Below are 6,421 nucleotides of genomic sequence, written 5' to 3' on the forward strand. Positions count from 1 at the left end.
TCAACCATCATGGCATGTCCATAGATATCATGTCTCATGATATCCATCATAATAGTGTGATCAATCAATATTGTAAGATTATCACCTTACAATAATGATCAGATATACAAGTGTTTATCATTGAGAGATCGTCACCTCACAATGATATCCACCATGGCTCATCCAAAGGGTGAACACAAGTACAAGAAGGTCATCACGGATTCTCTCACGAGATGTTGTCATGGAGTCACACACATGACATTAATCATGAACCATATCAGATTAATAAGTTGCATTAATAAGAGTTTACACTTTAAACATCTTATAATAAGAAAGAATACATAATTAGTATAATAAACAATACAACCAAATCAATGATGCTAAGACTTAATCTCAGTTAGGGCTACATTTTCCACCATACCAAGCTTATCTCGAAAGTACACAAACTTTATTCTAGAGAGAGGCTTGGTGAGAATGTTTGTCATAAAATCATAAGTACTAATGTTTCTTAACTGAATAACATACCTTTCTACTTGACCTCCACATGCTTTGACCTTTCATGAAATACAAGGTTGGAGTTTACATCACTCTTGGTGTATTCCAAGCTCATCAAGTATTCATCTATCCTAAAATATCATGACTTAGGAGTCAACATAAAGGGCCTTTGAGTCTACATGGGACTCCATCCCATGGATCATAATCTTTTGACTGATCACTAGAGAAATCATCTCGACATAGTCCACTCCCTCTAAATCAATATGACCAAGATTCTCGAATATCAATTGAAGCATATATTCTTAGTTTCTCCCTATGTCACAGAAGCATCTCTTGCTCACATGGACCCAATAATAGAAGATGTCTTGCTTCAAGAGACTCTCATTTTCTAGTATGATCCTCATATGTCTAAAAGTGAAAGATCCAAAATCACAATGGAACTATTGTCATAAGATCAAGCCCTAGACAGGAATATGACCGTCGTGATATTTAGAACAAAATCCCCTAGCAGTATGCTCCCTCTCACTTGGAGAGCCCTCTTGTCTCAACTTTGTTTTGTAACCCTAGATGTCATCATCCCTTGTACAAATGTCTCAATAATTAGCTCCAATGGACTATTGCACTTTAGTAGGTAAATATATTAAAAAAAATGGAAATGTAAAATCTCAGAATCTCCACTGAAGTCCCATGCATGTTCCTCCTGAATTTCAATCTCTACATCATAAATAGAACTTCAAAAAAACACTATAGCCTGAAAACCAACAGCTTGTGGTTCTAAAGATGTCTTGTATGTAAGGGACAAGTTTCTCATAGTAAATTGAATAAATTTAAACATAAGATATCCAGCTGTAGCTTGTCATAAACAAACATCTGTTGACAATGTTGATTTACAAAAGAAACGCATAATGTAATTGCATGAATTAATAACTAGATATGGAATTCATGTACATTATTCAGCCATAAATAAACTTATCTCCTTCAAGTCAAAATATGAATCCATCTAAATCCTTTTGTGGAAGAGTTTCACCAACATCCGCAATGGAAGCTTGAGGCATAGTCCTAGTTGGACATTGCATCACATAGTGACCATATTTGTCACATCTAAAGCATTGGATTTCTGAAATATCCTTCCTTCTTTTGAATGTAGGAGTACCATTTGATTCCTTATCTTTCTTCCTTTTTAAATATCCTTTCTTACCTTTCATCTTTTAGGAGTGCGAGGCAAAAACATCAATATCTTCATTTATGGAGCTTTGGCCAATACCTCTTATAGCCAATCTCAACTCTTCTTGAATGTAGTCTATCTTCAATCAGTCAATTTTAAGGAGTTTTGGTCTTGCGCTTAACCCTTGAATAAATGACTCCCATGAAGAAGGGAGACCATTGAGTGCCAACATGGATAGCTCTTTTCTCTTTATGGTGTGACCAATGGTAGAGATTTGATCTCTCAATTCTATAATCCTCATGAAGTATGATGTGATGGTTTCACCTTTATTCATTTTGACATGGTGAAGTTGTTGCTTTAGTGCAAGAGCTCAACTTGTGTTGTTTATCTCATATAGGTTCTCTAATGATTTGAACATGCCATATGTTGTCTCCAACTTGGAGATGATTGGAACAATATGGTCTTTAACTGATTCAACCAACATCTTCATGGCTTTATTATGCTTTCTCTTCCATTGAATCTTCTCATCTTCCTCGTTTGGTTCCGGTATGACTTTCTTCACAAATTCATCTAATTCATTTTCACTCAAGGCAAGCATGATTCTAAACTTCCAAGATACGAAGTTTAATGCTCCTTCAAGTTTGTCTTCAACTCTAATCCCATTCATCATCCTGACATTAATAGGAGTAGTTGAATTTGAAGACGATGGTATTTAGAGGGTAGACTTGTCTTTATAAATCTGATCTGATCTTTTCCTTATGCTAGCTCTGATACCAAGTAAAGTTTGGATCAGATTTATAAATTTGGTATTTTTCAAACTTATTGTTACTTTAACTTGGTGTTGGTGTAATTAATTATTCATGTTGGATATTATTACACCTTACTTAATTTTACTTAGGTACATGCATTTTATAGTAGTTTGGGTATGAGACACTTGGGTGTTTGTGCCACATTGGGATAGTGTGTGTAGGAGAATTTCCACCTTTTGTGGTCTTATCTTGTTGTTACATTCCACCTTCAGTGGGTGATCCACCTCACATGGAATATTATATTGTTTCTCCTACCTACCACACCTATTTCCTACCTACCCTTGTTTCTCATTGAGCCACATGTCATGTTTGTGTGCTCACATATCCATATAGCCTTTCCTATATAAGAAGGCTCATCTACATTGTATGTAACGCTTGATGATCCAGTTGATCAGTATTTTCATCTTGATAGAATACAATTTATTCCTATCATGTATTTTGACTCTCTATTGTACTTTTCATTGAGCTCTTGATCTTGGCAAAATCTCACACTTAGAATGAATTCAATTCGACTTATACAAGGTAGGAATTGAGTCTGAATATTATATTTGATGTTCAGTGTTTATATAGATATAATCACGATCTCAAATGATCTAGATTTCAATACCAATGTTCATGTACTGCTGAATATATTAATGATCTTGATTTCGATATTAATATCCACATATTGATTCTCACGACCTACTCTTGTAATCTTCGTTGTGTCACCTCCAACCAAATTGTATCAAATATATATATATATATATATATATATATGATGTCCGAAGACAATAGAGGAGATGCGACTCTACGTGAAGAGTCTTGAGGCCAAACCAATTTATAATTTAATCGATTCAATTATAATCAGTTATTCTTTAACCAATGATTAACAAATGAATCGATAACTAATCGATTGTAGAATAATGCAATAATAGAAGCAAGTTAATGATGATGATTTGGTTTGACCATTGATTGGGTTAACTAAAGTTATGACTAATATCATTAACCATCTGCAGATATACATATCACCGAATATGATTTATATATACATTGGTCACAAGTTGTTATATATTATCTCGACTGTACTTTGATGTTCTGCAATTGTATAACCTTTATATATATCCATCTACAATGATCATATCATCTTTGATATATGATACTCAGGTTTTTATTAATCAATTCCATTATGATCAGTTGATTAAGTTAGCACTAACAATTATAGATTAATAGATCAATTTATTATAACTGATGTGCTTTAAGCAATTTAAACAATGTGATGATCGAACAATAGATTATGTAAATCTAACTTGATAATGGAGTCAAGTCGATTGTCATTGATTGGCATTAATTCGAAATCGTTGCTTATGGGGTTTAACGATATTGATAGCTATTACTCGTAATTGTCTAGGGCCAAAGGCCAATTAGACAATTATGGTGTCTCAGTCAGTCCTCAAGAATTATGACTGAAGCTACCTTATCGTCAACACTCCCTAGTGAGATATTATGTTTTGATCAATGGTCAACCATATGGCTTTTTTGAAGGGGCAAATGGCTTGCACCAGGGTGATCAATTATCACCATTTCTATTTATTATAATGGCTAATGCTTGTTGACCTCTAAAAATGTTTCTGGAGAATACAACCTTATGAGAAACTCAGTTTTGGGGGACTTGCACAATTTTACTTAGCAACCTCTGGGATTTTAGAAGTCAGCTCTTTAGACATTGAAGGGGAAAAGAGAAAAGAAAAAATAAAAGTAGCTATTCTAAGGCGATACACCAATCTTAATGTTATACTTGAACAACATAGAGAACTTCACATAAATGCGATTTTGAGGCACATTCAACAATCCACATGTTCCATAAACAAAATTCAAAACACTTTCCAGAATTCTTTAAAAGACATGAAATAATGCCTGCACTGACATTCATCAAACAGAAAGAGTTTTTAACATAATTCTGTTTGAAGAAAGTTAAGTATACACTATTATCTATTCAAAGATTGGCTGAAGAAAAAGCAAAGAGAATCGATAACATGCACTAAGATAAAGAAATAGTCTTAAAGGCCTAAGGCACACTTTAATTACTTCAAATCAGCAACCTTAACAATTCTGAGGCTAAAGCCAATCTAGAATAATATCAGTAAAATAGTAAGAAATTTCTCAACCCTAAAAAAATAAAACATTGCACCATTTATAGGGCAGGGCTCAACAGCCTAGAACTTAAAAACAAGAAAAGCATCTTCAAAAGACATCGTTGGCACTTCCTCGACACATGTGGCAACACCCAAAACATGCATGCAAAATTTCTCCATCATTCTATTATTCAGATCAAAAAGGATCCTAGTGGTTCTCTTGCAACAACCCTTTCAAAATATCTAGAACGTAGTCCCAAAAATGGTTAGCAGCTACCCGTGACACTACCCCCGCTAACTGAATGTGTGAAGCCTTTAGACTGCTTCTCTGAAAGACATGTGGCAGTGGGAGGGAGAGAATTGGGCCTTGACAAAACTGCAATCTCATAACCTCCACAAGAGTTGCCACATATTGCAATGACCTCACTATAAAATTGTGGGCCCAGCTTTGCAGGTTCGAAAAGATAGAACACCACGTGTCAGACAATCATGACTCTTTAGCAAGGAAAAGAAAAAGGCATCGGGAACATGTGTCATGCCAACACATGGCGAGTGTGTGCAAACCTATCAAAACATGGTCAAGCGAAAACAAGGGCCGAGGACTTTAGACAAAAAATAAAAAAGGATACCCCCCTCAATTAATAGCATGGATAAATAAAGTCCACAGCTCTTAGAGACTTTTGGGATAATCCTACATGCGGGACGTCAATACCCAAAATTTCTAGCTTCAAACCAGACTTATTCATATGTAGAGTAGAGTTGATCGAGGACCTGCTGCAAAGGGACCCAATCATTCTCCAAGAGATGTTTATGAGATCCGAGGATTTGATAACTTTGATCAAGGTAAATAATCTTGTGAAAAGGTAGGTCACCCAGCTCATTATTAACTAGTCCAAGTAGAGTATGGAGCTGAGCCAAAGGATGCAAAAACTCTTCCACATCGATGACAACGGGGGGAGCACTTAGATTCTAGAGAAATGTTTGCTCTTGTTGTTGTTGCTCAATCAGGTTCAAGATATGCTCAACTCTCAAAACTTAATCATCAGGGAGAAAAGGAGAGGGTAAGCCAAGACTTACAAAACATTTGAAGTGTTCTTTGATATCTGAGGCTGAGGACTTGAGTATGTTTAAAGTGGATGTGGCTTGCATTGCTTCTTTGTGGCGATTTATAAAATCATTAGCTTTTATAGCCAACTGCTTATGATCATTGACCTTTGTGACCCTCAACTCTTCATTGGAAGCAGTATACAACCACTTGATTAGTTTCTAAGCATTGAGGACTTTGGGTGTGATAGATTGTGTGACTTTGTCAATGACACTACTTGCCTTGACACATAAAGATTGTGTGTCAGTCAGGAACTTCAGAGCCTGCTGAAAAGTGGAGCAAAATTGTTTCACTTTCTCCCTATGAGAAATGTATAGCTCTTGAATGAAAGGGATAAAATCTACAAGGGCGATAGGAGGAACATCAACAGGTTTTGATAGAAGAGCGATCTCTTCCTCCTTTGCTCGGACATCCGCATACAATTCTTTAACTTTTTGCCCTGTCACAAATGCTTCTTGCTCTAACATTATGATTCTTGTACCCTTGTCTTGCATCTTTTCTTCCATTCAGACCAAGTCATTGTGTTCACTCTCTAAAGCCTGATTTAAATCTTGGAGCTCTTTATCTGATGTCTATTCTGCCATTCTTGTGTTGCCCGCTCTCTTTCCTTCTCCTTTGAGAGGAAAACATGTGCATTACTCAGACTCTGGAAAAGTTTCTCTTTATCCCAGATTGCATCTTGCAGCTGGGTTTGGATCTGAGTTACATCCGGGGAGCTTTCCTGGAGTTGCAGGAACTCTTGTTCCTTACCATAGGA

Source organism: Cryptomeria japonica, chromosome 1 (assembly GCF_030272615.1).
Source record: "Cryptomeria japonica chromosome 1, Sugi_1.0, whole genome shotgun sequence".
NCBI lineage: Eukaryota > Viridiplantae > Streptophyta > Pinopsida > Cupressales > Cupressaceae > Cryptomeria > Cryptomeria japonica.